General features: G+C 40.5%; 1 protein-coding gene across 7 annotated transcripts in view; it reads right to left on the bottom strand.

Annotated features, from left to right (window-relative positions):
• Positions 1-13,986, bottom strand: part of diaph2 (diaphanous-related formin 2) — a 323,623-nt gene that overhangs the window by 107,501 nt on the left and 202,136 nt on the right. The window lies entirely within an intron of this gene.

Here is a 13,986-nt window from a genome sequence, read left to right as displayed (position 1 = left end):
AAAGGGATTTCTGGTACACATGTATTTTATATTTCAGTATATTAATAATGCTTTGCCATGTTGCAGATAGGTAAAATATATTCAATTGTTATTAGACTGCAATTTTACAGTCTTATCAAACTTGGTGTAAAACCTCGCACAAAACATGCAAGTCGATTCAGATTCACTCAATCAGCAAACCCAAAACAGGTTGTGGTTAATTCACAATAATTGTGTCTCTCAATGAAGAGTGCACTTGCAGTAATCAATCTATATGCTAGGAAGACTAATCCCCTTTAGAGGCATTTTAAGGCTGCAGTGTGAAGACAACAGGGGCTTCCTTGATGGGAGTTTGCCATCTTCCAGAAGTGTCTGACGCCCATATATCATGTATTTACTTGACTGGAGAATAAACATTACAGTGAAATATATGACGGTAATGATGATGCTACGGCGGATAGTGGTGAATCTGACTGTGCTCAATACTTAGAGACTCAACACAAGCCCACAGATGTCGTCAAATTTGAGTGCAATGTGCATGCATGTGAATTTTATACACGTAGACAGCATAAACTTGAGTGATACATGTCAAGCATTTGCACAATGTTTGGTCAATTTCCGAATAAGGCTGGATTTGCCGTAGTGGAGGTCAAGCAATTCTCTTAGTTTGATTCAAGTGACATCTAAGGAATCTCAGCGATAAAGTGATGTATTTAACGAAGACAATGTCAAGGTTACTGAAATTAAAGCATGCTATAGGTGCTTTGATTCTATGGTTTTGTCATCCTTATTTTTATAAACTCATAATCAGCACATCTTGCTCAGTACGCACGTCTCCCACATGAGTGTTTATTGTCTTGTTTGTCTGCTTTCCCCTTCACTTGCCCCTCACTCTTATCCATTCATGGCACAAGAGCTCCCTCTATGAGAGACATTGCTGCTGCCTGACTGCAGGAGCACGACAAACAGAACCTTTTGACACACTTTCCTCTCCGCATTATTCTCTTATAATTTATTTGTTTATCCGTCAGGAGAGGTGAAAAGGTTGAGTTCAGCTAAATCAAACAAATTTGCCAATACATTCCTTGCCATCGCAATAAGTAAAGGCAGACAAAGATACAAAAATTAAATGTGGCAATTATAATTCCATACAATCTCTTCTGGTTGTTTTGGGGCATAGCAGCAAACAATATATTGTGCACTTAAAGAAGCTTATTTCCTTGATGCCACATCAGTACTATATAAGTCAGCCAGTTTTTCTACATCTTGAGTTAATACACAACTAAGGTTATAGTATACTTAAGTCAACTCTCTTGTGCTGAGAGACCATCCTACGCCTCAAGCTCCCACCATACGATCTCGCAACCCCACACTCCAGTAGTCCAACAGTGAGAAATGTCATCCCACCATCACTGTCTTTGATTTACACCATCTGTCAAAGCATTTTCAAAATCAATCTCTGTAAACCAAGAAAATCGTACCCACTCCCATGATGGCCATTTATGATTATTGTCATGACTTAGATGGAAATGATGCATTCCCAGAATGCAAACAACCCATTGCTCTTTGATAAGCTTTATGTACAGCAGCGGAACTGATGAAGAGACATCTTTCAGTTGGTCCGTCGCACCGCTTCTTTCGTTTGTGCTGATGAAATGAATTAGATTGGTTTAGAAGTGGTGCATGGGGGAGGGGGGTCAGTTCAATGCAATGGGCTCACTGAGTGGAAGAGGCAAAATGGGATACAAAGCATTTGGCAGCAGAAGCCCGAATTCATTTTGAATTATTTAGTCAAAGGTGAGTCTTCAATCTAAATGTTGCAATGGTATGTTATGCCATCATCTATCCCCTGCTGCATTTAATGAGGCAAAGTGACGGGGCTATCAGTGTCACGCTGACAGATGACTTACAGTACAGCCTTAGCGACCACTCAACAGTGAGTGTAAATACAGTGTATCATATTCACCTTCAGATACCAGCAAATTATTGCAAGTGATGTGTGCTAGCCAAAATCTATTTCTTAAGGGGGGGGCAGTGTAATTGCCACTCACATATTCATGTTACACCTGCCAACAAGTTGGTCTTAGTTTTAATGGGGATGGAATTAAGACTCGTTATTTTTACACATGTTGGGCAACTCTGAATCTCTTTTGTTACAACAAATACAAAACCGCCCTGGAATCATTAGGACCGCTAAGAATGAAGTGATTGTGTTAAATTGATGGGTGATGAATTGCCTTTTTGAAGTAATTGAGGTGCCACAACATTTTATGTAGTCCAGTCATTATAGACTGAGACTAAACGTCTGGTTCTAAAAATATAGGTGCACTGGATTATAAGGCGCACCTTCATTGGATTTTTTATTTTAGAAATTATTTCATATATATAGGGCGCACCGGATTAAAAGGCGCATAAAGTCGTATGACTGGATCAAACTGAGGTTGACTAGGGTTGCGGTATGCATCCACTAGATGGTGCTGTGCTATAGGGAATGTCAACCCAGTCAATGAGGTAAATTCCTACTCCCTTTCTGTATGAAAGTGATACGGTTTGGCTTCTTACTTGGTCCAGCAACCCCACTCATTTTTTATGGTCATAAACTTTCTTTAATTTAAAAGAAAAAAGCGAGTGTGTGCGTTGATGCGTAATGCGTTGATTAGCTTTGATGACGGGCTTGCATTATGTGCTGCGGTGAGGGGGGACGGTTCACTGTGATAGGCTTACCTGTATGTCAATCAAGCAATAGGATGGATTCTAGCCTATAGGTTGCCATAATGCTGGAAAGCGATGCAACCTTGTAATTTACTAGTCGTACTATAACGTACTGAAACATTTTGGCAGAGCGCTGTGTAATACCAGTATGGATCAACAAATTAATCAATTGATCCATATATAAGGCGCTCTGCATTATAAGGCGCACTGTGGTTTTTTTGAGTAAATTTTAAGTTTTTAAGTGCGCCTAATAGTGCGGAAAATACGGTAATACGTTTGTTGAGCTGAGTCAGTACCTGTTCTACTTCTGCTTGTTGTTAGGTCTCGACCTACATATGAGTGCCTAAAAAATTCATATCCCTTCACAGAGGTAAAAGCACACCCACGCACACCCACACCCACACCCACACGCACGCACGCACGCACGCACGCACGCACGCACGCACGCACGCACGCACGCACGCACGCACGCACGCACGCACGCACGCACACACACACACACACACACACACACACACACACACACACACACACACACACACACACACACACAGTCAAGAGCCCAGTCAAGTAGTGATGAGACAAAGCGAATGTTGAGGTAAGAAGGGTAAAACTAAAATCACAAATGGAGGCTAATTAAACCGTTTGGAAAGAAAGAAGGCAATTCAAACAATGAGATCATTTGTTCAGGTTCTACAGGCCAGAAGAGTTGAGAGAGAACACGGAAAGACAAAAAATGCAGGGAGGTGCAGTAATCATGTAGCCCAAAGGAGCCTTATCCTTTGTTTTAATTTAGGCAGTATTTAGAAAGGGGTGTTTTTTGCTTGCAGCCAAAAGGCCTATTGTAAGATTCAACAGCTCGAGGCTTGGCTGTCTCTGGCATCATAGGCCTATTATTATTCTCCAATGTAACCCCCCCAAAAAAACAAAAAACAAACATTCTATCTACCTTCAAAGTAGCGTTAATATTTTGGCAACATACGTATATCTGAAGGCAGAATTGTTATCAGAAATTAGTTAAGTGGATGTGGATTCCGTTCTCCTGCATTTCCACTAGCTACAATGCTTCTTGAGGGTATGGAATTCCAACTCTTGGTTAAGGATACACTCTCGTTTCACCAAACCCTTTTACCAGCTTTCTCACAATGATAATCTTGATTCAAAAAATGTCTCAACAACTTTTTTTCTACTCACAACTGACTGATAGTAATTAGATTCCCCTTGTTATTAAATGGGGAAAGGGAGGTGCAGGTGAACCCACATGTAAACTGAATCGGGTTAAGGTTAGAGTCAAAACAAAAAGTCTGGGCAGTTTTCACAAACCACTCTAGCCCTAGTTATGTTACTTAGCGGTACTTAAATGTTTTTACTGATCCCCAAACTGGTATTTGTATTGCAAGCTGGGACGTCAATGTACCTGTCTTTGTGGGTTTTCCATCCATCCATCCATTTTCTGAACCGCTTAGTCCCCACGGGGGTCGCGGGAGTGCTGGAGCCTATCCCAGCCGTCATCGGGCAGTAGGCAGGGGACACCCTGAACCGGTCGCCAGCCAATCGCAGGGCACACAGAGACAAACAACCATTTGCACTCGCACTCACACCTAGGGACAATTTGGAGTCTTCGATCGGCCTACCAAGCATGTTTTTGGGATGTGGGAGGAAACCGGAGTGCCCGGAAAAAACCCACGCGGGCCCGGGGAGAACATGCAAACTCCACACAGGGAGGGCCAGAGGTGGAATCGAACCCGCACCCTCCTAACTGTGAGGCGGACGTGCTACCCAGTGCACCACCGAGCCGCCTCTTTGTGGGCTTTGTGGTGCCAAATGAAGTTAGACATTGCGGTTATTGTGTCTTCATTCGGTGAGGTGCAAACCATGCATTTTGTCTTGCTATTTTTGCTGATGCCATCAACAAGATGGTACATTAATTTCAATTCAATCTTAGGCACAGCTCCTAGTGGTGTTGCTGTTGAGATAGCCGTGTCATACCAACAAGTGACACTAATTGTGTTGCCAGGTTGAAATGAATGAAAAAAAGTCAGTTGAAGTTATGTCTCTTGAAAACTAAGTCAAAGTGAAGTCCTAAAAATGGCAACTCGTGTATGACTTGAGTCAAGTCATATGACTTCAGGCTCTGCCGTCTCTTCTAATTGCACAGTGTAAAGGTTAGGTGTAACAAATAAACTCAACGCATTGAATAGAACTCATTAAAAGTAAAGATGAAGGCGCTCCAAGTGTGCAGCAAAGGTTGCAAACAGTAATGGGTTTGACATGAAACATAATACCCACTGCTTGCAATTGTATTGGCAGCCCTGCCTGAGAATGGTTGCTTGCACTATTATGACTTAACAAATCAACATCGCAGAATTGCACACACAGAAAAGGCCACCTGATGATGAACGCAGCAGACAGCATCAGGGGCTTTATCTCATGGATGCCTGCAACAATCAATTCTATCCCTCCTTACCTCTGCTTCAGTTGCTAGACTAAAAACAGACCTTTCTTTGAAAATGACGGTCTCAGCTGCTATGCGATGCTGAGGCGAAACTGAGAAAAAATAGCTTTACCAAGACACCACAGTGTCACTGTTAACTGAAAAAGAATGTGTGGGCTTTTGGTGGGCTGTTTTTATTTCAAAATATTCTGTGCTTGTATTCGGAGAAGGAGAATTTAAGATTTTTCACTAGAGCCAGTTGAATAACCTGCCACATGTGAAGATGTTTTTAATGTATGGGTTGTCATACATTGCCAAAACAATGGTTGTTGCTTCAACCAAGAAGCAGATTATTTGTAGAATGTAAGTAGAACTGAAATTGTCCAACCCTAGTTCTTTTTTCCATTTACCATTTATTCTAATGAATGTTTTCTTGTCAAGCCATAGAACTTTCAGACTCACTATTTGTGAGGACTAAAACAGAATCTATGACGACAATATGACTTTTTTTCCCCCCATTTTAAATTCATCAGCAACATGAAAAATGTTCCAAGATGTTCACTGCTCATTTATGTTTTTTTTTTTTTTAGCAAAATCAATTGAATATTGATTGTGCAAATGATCGTACTGGTGAGCCCTGAGGAGTAAAGTAATTGCCCAAGCTGAAAGCAAACAAGACACTAAAGATGATAGAAGATAAAGACATTAAAAAATAAAATACTGATTCACTTTCAACCACAATTTGGTCTCTACAACAATGCAGGCATGTTGAACTGTGTTCTGCCTTGGGCCCATAGATATGTGTGGTCTTAGCAGACCCTAAAAATGTTACAATTGTGGTCAATGTTGCAATGCAGCAAGTGAGTGCCTATATATCATTAGAGATGGTTGACGTAATGGCATGCATTGCCTCCAAAGGGAACCGGCAGTCAACTCCCAAAGGGGGAGGGGTGGGGCATGTGAGGCACTGGCTTCAGGCAATGACTTTAAATTATATATTGATGACAGCCCATGATAAAATATGACCCAATTTAGTATCCAAAATCAATTCCCACGGCATTGATACGTGGGGGTCAGTGAGAGCTGCCCGGTTTACGACAGCATTTAAGCCGAAGACACGGTTTCCCTCAAAGAGTGGTCAATAGAAGCTGAGAGTGAGCGGAGGAATGGAGCTAGTAAGAACAGAGGCACTTTACAGCCAATGGTGCCTGTGTGCCTAAATAACGTGTCTGGCATGATGCTTGTGGCATACTGTCATTTGTGTGCTGAGAGCTTCAGAAAAGTACGATTGGCATAAAAGAGTGAGATTTTTCACTGTGCGATTGCTTAAAAAGGCATCATGGAATCTATCAACATTTTTAAATTGGAAAATAAAACAATTTAAAACAGTTCCAAATCATCTTAATACCTGACTCTGACATTCATTTGTCAAACAACTTGAGGATCAATAATTATACCAGTTAGCACACATTTTTTCTTGTTTTGTTAAAAGCAGGGAGTCTACTCTTATTCCAACCCACATACTGTTGGTCTAATGGTGACACAGCTTTTGTTACAATGACAAGTAGAGGCTGAACTAAAGGCGGCAGGACTTAGCACTCCACCGGTAAACAGATGTGACTGCAAACTGCAAACTGACCAATGTGCAAATAAAACTTTGATCTGAATGTGGAAATTTGAGCACAAATATGAACCCTTCAAAAACGGTGTTGACAACTTTACCAAGCAATCAAAATGGTGCTGCTTTTCAGAAGCTGTTTTTTTGGCTAGCTAATGCTAATTTGTCCTGAAAACAAAACACACTCTTGTACTCTTCTGTGTCCAGGCTGAAAATGAATGATGTTTGCACCACTGACTAATTTAAGCCTATTGGAGTATTACGAACAACATCTTAAACTCTGAAACGTAGTAGATAACCTACTTTCAAGCATTTCTGTTTTTCTCCCTCAGAGTTGTTCCTTTCCGTGGATTTTTAATTAGCACAAAAAAGCCAGACCAGTCATTCTTGGCTTATGAGATAAAAACATGACACCTCCACTTATGGTAAATTTGAAAATAAACTGGTCCACTGAGGGGACCTTTCAAAAATCACAGATTAACTAGCAATTACAATAACAAAATCTACTGTCTGACCTGAGCCATCACACAAGCATCAAATAAAAACAAACAAATCAAATATAGGTGGGAGTCAGTCATTATTACAAATGTGTGGAGCCATTCTTGTAAGGCTTGAACAGAGCCTTATCTGGAGGAAGCAGGGATCTCCCCGGAGAAAACTCAATTTCCTGCTCATTTGTACAACAATTCCTATAATTATCAGAATGTCCTGACTGACAAGCTGTAAGAAGTTTCTCTAGGAAATTATTAATAGTAACTGGCAAACTGTTATGCCAATGAGTACTGTGTTTAAATATTGTTGATTTAAATCTGTATGCTATCTGTTTTGCCTAAATATGATGAATGCATTGTAAAATAAATTGCACCTTCAATTCAATAGAACAAGCAACAAGCAAAGCAATGCACTTTCCACATTGGAAGGTAACAATGTTAAACCTTACATGACATTCTTAAATCCACAGGCAAATTGTAGGTCAATCATCACTTGCTCCTTCCCATACTAAGGCCTTTTACCCTTTCCTTTCCCACCAATACAAAAATCCTGAGTAGAACACAGATGATGCATGTAATCAAAGTCAAATAATCCATAAATGGCGCACCTAAGGTATTTAGCACCATCAACTGCTTTGGGAATAAATGCCCAAAACACTATTGTAAATATTACCGCAATGATTAGATTCAGTGTGGCACGAGAACATTGGACAGGGGACTGGTACAGTACGAGACCATCCTGTGCTAAGTAATAATGAGTACGGATCTAATTTTGTTTAAAATGAATAAAAGAAACCCTCTAACTACAATAAGGTTGCTTATACACCAAGACTTCCCTTTCCTGGTCTGAATCAGCTGAAGAGGGGGAAGTGTTCAGTTTTCTCATTGTGAACACAAACGCAACCTCAGCCAATTTCAACACCTGAGTATATGAACTACAACGAGAGAGGGAAATAAAATGTTTTCCAAAAACAAAGTAATAAGGAAAACAAGGTATATGGAATCACTCAAATTGAAGTCCAAAAACAAAGACACAAAGTAGCAAACATAAAACACAAGAAAACCAGGCCTTATATGCAATGTTCCCTCTAAGCTGCGCGCGTGCGCAATCGCGCACTGCCCGCACGTTCTCAGCGCACAAGAAATCTATCCAGCGCATAAACATCCCTCCCCGAAGCGAAACGAACACGCAGCGTTGGATGTCCCATTAGCACCCCCCCGAAGCGACCTGATGTTGCTCACTGTAGTCCTCAGTTTGCTCAGGGAGCTTGTGTCTATGCCCAGATACATGAAATATTAGAGGGAACATTGCTTATATGTCACAAACCCAAAGTTCAAATACAAGGAAACTAAAAAAAATGTACGTACATTAGTTGCTACACCAAATTAGTTGTGAGACAAATTAATTGATTACCAGTATTACATTGACAACTGTGAGATGAAAGTTTCCTAAGATGAAAGTATAAAGTTTCATCTTAGTGTAAAATGGCAGAAAGCTTTTTTTTTTTTTTAAGTAAAGTTGTTGGCTATACAGAGACAATAATAGTTTGTGGACCAGTCTTTTTCTGAATTCCAACGAGCGGGGTCTCCCAACAGCCTGGTTGATGGATCTCTCCCTTGCTACAGTTGATCAGATCCGGCTATCTCCTCCCATATGGCGGGGGACTCAGGCTGCTATTTGAGGAATGGGAAGAGGGATCACTCTGCAGCAGGTTACTTTTCAAGCTAGGCAGGTGTTGTAAATGTCCAGGAGGGAGGGGAGAGAGCCACCACTTATCTTTTGTGACCATGTTCCCAATGTAGGACAGCGTTGGACTGCAGTTGGCAACAGCGGGTTTGAATAAATAGGTGGGAATGGGCTACATGTCGCGACATAACATGGTACCTGCGTGGATTGATGAGGTACCATGATTCTTACTCGTATGTTGTCAATTTATTGGGACTTTTTGGAGGAAGAATGCTTGTGGATATGATAGTCTCATCTATCCAGGTCAGGTTAATTGGAGGGAGACTGTGTAAAAGATCACTAAGTTAAAGATCAACTGCAAATTGATCAGTATATGAGCTACCTAGTGGATACAACAATTTTGAGCCCAGTGACCTTACCTTACCGTTTACTCCTAAGTCTCATTTCTAAATACTTAACCACAAATGTTAAGAAGACGCAATCGTTTTGGTCTCACCGTGAATCGAGACAGAAAAAAAAATGAAAGAAACAACATTCTGGAAGTCATCGCTCATCCAGAGCTGGTGGAAGCTCGACAGGTTGGTTTCCTAATATTCCTCATGACAGACTTTTCCACTGTTGACCTCCCCGATCCTTCTCTATTACTACTTCCAGGGTCCAGGGACGAGTGTCCCTCAGACGGCCAGTGAGGAAATTGTTTCCATTTCCAGCCATGGCTGTGAGGCTATGATGACTAATGGTTATATAGACTTGAAGCCCGAGTGACAGACATTTTGGGAAGTTTATGATGATGTGAGGATTTAAACTTCATTTCCATTGTCAAACCCATAGGTTTTTCTGTACATTGTAAATATTTTAAGATCAAGAAAAAGGAGGATACATATATAAATACTGATATTATCGTATTGGCCCAAATATAAGACGACCCTGATTATAAGACGACCCCCTCTTTTTCAAGATTCAAGTTTGAAAAAAAGACTTTTTGAACACCAAATTTAATTTTTATACAGAAAATAATTACAGTACATCTGAAACAAATGATTATAACAATATATTCGAGAGAAAAAGCATGTTATTTTGCCTCATTCAAATCATGCAAAAACTGTCTATCACATCGTAATATCTGAACATTTAAATATGTAAACTAGTGAAATAACATTTGTAAATGAATGGCTTCTGGTTTTTGAAATGTAAATAAACCGATTGTTTCTGTTGGGGAGCCTGAGGACTGTATACGTAAATGTCCAACATTTTAACATCAACATAGGAACAGTTTCTCCATTTTCTGTTATCGCTTCTCTTATTTTCTTCTCTTTTCTTTTGTACTGCTATTTTTTTATTTTTCTTCTTCGTGCCACCGCTATTTTTATTTTTATTCTTCGTGACAGGGGTTCTCTTTGGCCTGGGGAGTTAAGTTCAGCATTTGCTTTAAAGATATCTGGCGCCATCTAGCGTTGTGAATGGGTATAATGTCTAGACCCCGAATGTAAGACGATCCCCACTTTTTCAGCCTTATTTCAATGCAAAAAACACCATCTTATATTCGGGCCAACACGGTATTTAGCAGCAGTATTCCCAATGGACAGGTGTTTAGCACCCTTGATTAGAGTAAGATCCTGGCAACAGTCACCAAAAAAAAAATAATGCTCATGTGACCATAAACACGTCCATTACAGTATGATGACTTTGCATATATGCATTTTGTTAAATTCATCCAAATGTGAAGCTTTGTGCACAATGTGTGATCTTACGTTAACCAAATCTAAGTTATTTGACCTTAGCGCAGCCTTTGACACTGTGAACCATTCCATCCTCCTCCAAAGGCTGCGCCAACTAGGTGTTGAGGGCACTGCACTCGACTGGCTCACCTCCTATCTCGCCAACAGAAACCAGTTCATCTCTCTCTCCGGTCACACATCCATCCTCTCCCCAGTTACACAAGGGGTCCCCCAAGGCTCAGTTCTTGGCCCCCTCCTATTCATCTGTTACCTCTTTCCCCTTGGTAATGTCATCCGGAAACTCAATCTGGACTTCCACTGCTACGCTGATGACACCCAGATCTATATACGTACCACACCAACCCGTAACCCTTCCCTCACCCACTTTGAAACCTGCATCTCTACAATAAAAACATGGCTGACCCACAACTTTTTCAAACTCAACAGTGACAAAACAGAGCTCCTCCTCATAGGCACTAAATCCTCCCTTAATAAAACTGGATCCATCACACTCACCATTGACTCCTCAAACATCACTCCCTCCCCTCTGTCACGCAACCTTGGCGTTATTTTTGACCCCACACTGTCCTTCCACCCTCATGTTAGCTCAGTTGTTAAGACCTCCTACTTCCACCTCCGACGCATCGCCAAAATCCGGCACTGCCTCTCTCTCCCTGCCGCTGAATCCCTCATCCACGCCTTCATCTCATCCCGGCTTGACTACTGCAACTCCCTTCTCACTGGAATCACTGCTCACTCACTCCATAGACTTCAACTAGTCCAAAACTCTGCTGCCCGCCTCCTTACCCACACCCGGTCCCGTGAACACATCACTCCTGTTCTCCACTCTGTTCACTGGCTCCCCATTAAGGAGCGTATCATCTTCAAGATACTCCTCCTCACCTTCAAAGCCCTTCACCACCTGGCTCCCGCTTACCAATCCGACCTCCTTGTCCCCTACTGCCCCAACCGTCCCCTCCGATCCTCCAATACTTCACGTCTGACAGTCCCAAAATCTAAACTCAAATCCTTCGGTGACAGAGCCTTCTCCTGCACATCACCCCGACTCTGGAACTCTCTCCCTCAGTCTGTCTGTGACTCACCCACACTCCCCATATTTAAGTCCCGTCTAAAAACTTACCTCTTCTCTCAAGCCTATGACCTCCCCTACCCATAACTGGTTTCCTCTTCTTAATTTTATCCCATCGTCTCTTCCCCGTCCCCCTCCCCCTCCCCTCATGTATGTCTTTGCCTGTAAGCGTCGTTGGGTTTTTGAAAAGCGCTATACAAATTTAATGAATTATTATTATTATTTATTTTGATTGATGAGTTTCATTCATGCAAGTTATTTTATCAATATAATTATGTTCCTAAACAATAACAAAAACATATGAATCCATTAAACATAAGAGTGCAGCATGCTATTTTTAAAGTTCCTCTTTAATGTTTCTTTTTCTTCAATGAATATGTTCAAAAATACTGTGGGCTTACTCGCAGTGCTATTTTAGCCCAAATTAAGCCTTCTGCAAGCTGTCTTCTGTTCGATAGTCTTTCTGCTTCAGCACAAGAGGATCATCATCTCAACCCGAGGATCCCTCGCAAGTTCATTGAAACAGAAAGACAAATGATCTCTTCTGCTTTCCTGCTCATCCAGAAAGGCATTTTGTCTCAGTAATACAAAGCCAAGTACATCGATGAGTTTGAATGGAAAATGGGTGCTGCTTTATTATGCTGCAGTGCTTTGAAACAAATGTGGATAATAGATATATTCACAGCAGTATTAATATCCTCAAAGCCAACCCACCCTGCATATTCTCCATTTTCTCTCTCTCCAAGGCACCAAAGTACTTTGCCCTTGGCTATGTCTTATACTAAATAGATTTATGAGAACATTTGTGTCATATTTTCCCTTTTTCCCGAATTGTCAAGACAGAGTGTCACTGTGGCATTCAGCACACAGTCAGTCTTTGCATCTGCGTTGTCGGGTTCCACATATTCATCTCCGGAGTCCCGTTAACGAGGCAAATTGGCCAATGACACTTTGCGAGATTGACCTGCTCATATCGAGGCGGGGTCGCGGTATGAAAATATTGACTCCTATGGTTAACGTCACAGGATTGTGAGCTCAATAACCCACAAGGACGAGAGAGTCAATGTAATAGTATGGACACAATATGTCTTCATCATCATTGGCAGATTGTACCAAACAGATTAGTTCATTTACACATTGAATTATATGAGATTGCAGAAGCAATAAGAAAAAAAAAAAACATTTACAAACCAAACAAACCATTAATGATGCAATCAGTGATTTAATAAATATTTCCTTACTTAACTATTTCGTTAAGTACTATTCCTACCGCCAATAGAAGTTGTGTCCAATGTACCAATTGATGTTAATACACATTAAATGCCTCCCTTAAATACTCTTCCTATTTCTTTCAACAAGAAAAATCAAGTTAATTGTTCACACACACACACAGACACACACACACACCGAACACACACGCACACCTACACGTACGCAGCACACGCACACACACATATATATATACTATATATATATATATATATATATATATATATATATATATATTTATAGTTATGAATGAGTGGATTACTAGTCAAGCTTGGAGCATTGTGAGCTCGATAACATACTATGAATGTTTCACATAAAATTTACCACCCCTTCCGTAGAAATCATAAGTTTAGGTGAAACAGTTTTTCTCCAGTGAGGTAGGATTGGAAATCTCAAAAATTGTCCAAAGATAAAAAACTCTTCATTTCAACTGGCTTATTTTGTTGGACATTATTATTATTATTATTATTATTATTATTATTATGGATTATGATGGAGCTGCCAAAGTCAATTGCATTTGTCGTCCTTGAATATTTCCTAAATAGCTTTGGCACGAGTCAATTTGTTTTCAACTGTCTTACAATTTACTAAATTGCTTCAATAAGTTTTACAAAGCTGATTTATAACAAAAAAGTTGCCTATAGACATCAATGCTTGAGCACTATTAAACCCGCCAACCCTCCACTAGCAAGCTGCCTGAGTCAATTATGTAATCAGTTGAAGTAGATGAAATGAGTAATTAAGATGTTTGAATTATTTAATGAGAATGCACACATTTGCTCAAAGCCTAAATGACTGTTGTAAGACAAACAAACAGCGCCATTATATTATAGCTGTGAATAAGCCAAACAGAATTAAGGAGAAGTAAAGTCACTAAAATGTTTTCTTAAATTTCACATAATATAGATGAATAAATACATACATTGATTAACATAGAAAAGTAGCAAGAGTGAAACCGGCCGATACTGACACACACAGGCTGGTCTCA

Source organism: Syngnathus acus, chromosome 10, assembly GCF_901709675.1.
Source record: "Syngnathus acus chromosome 10, fSynAcu1.2, whole genome shotgun sequence".
Lineage (NCBI taxonomy): Eukaryota > Metazoa > Chordata > Actinopteri > Syngnathiformes > Syngnathidae > Syngnathus > Syngnathus acus.
This window is presented reverse-complemented; position numbering and strand designations above follow the sequence as displayed.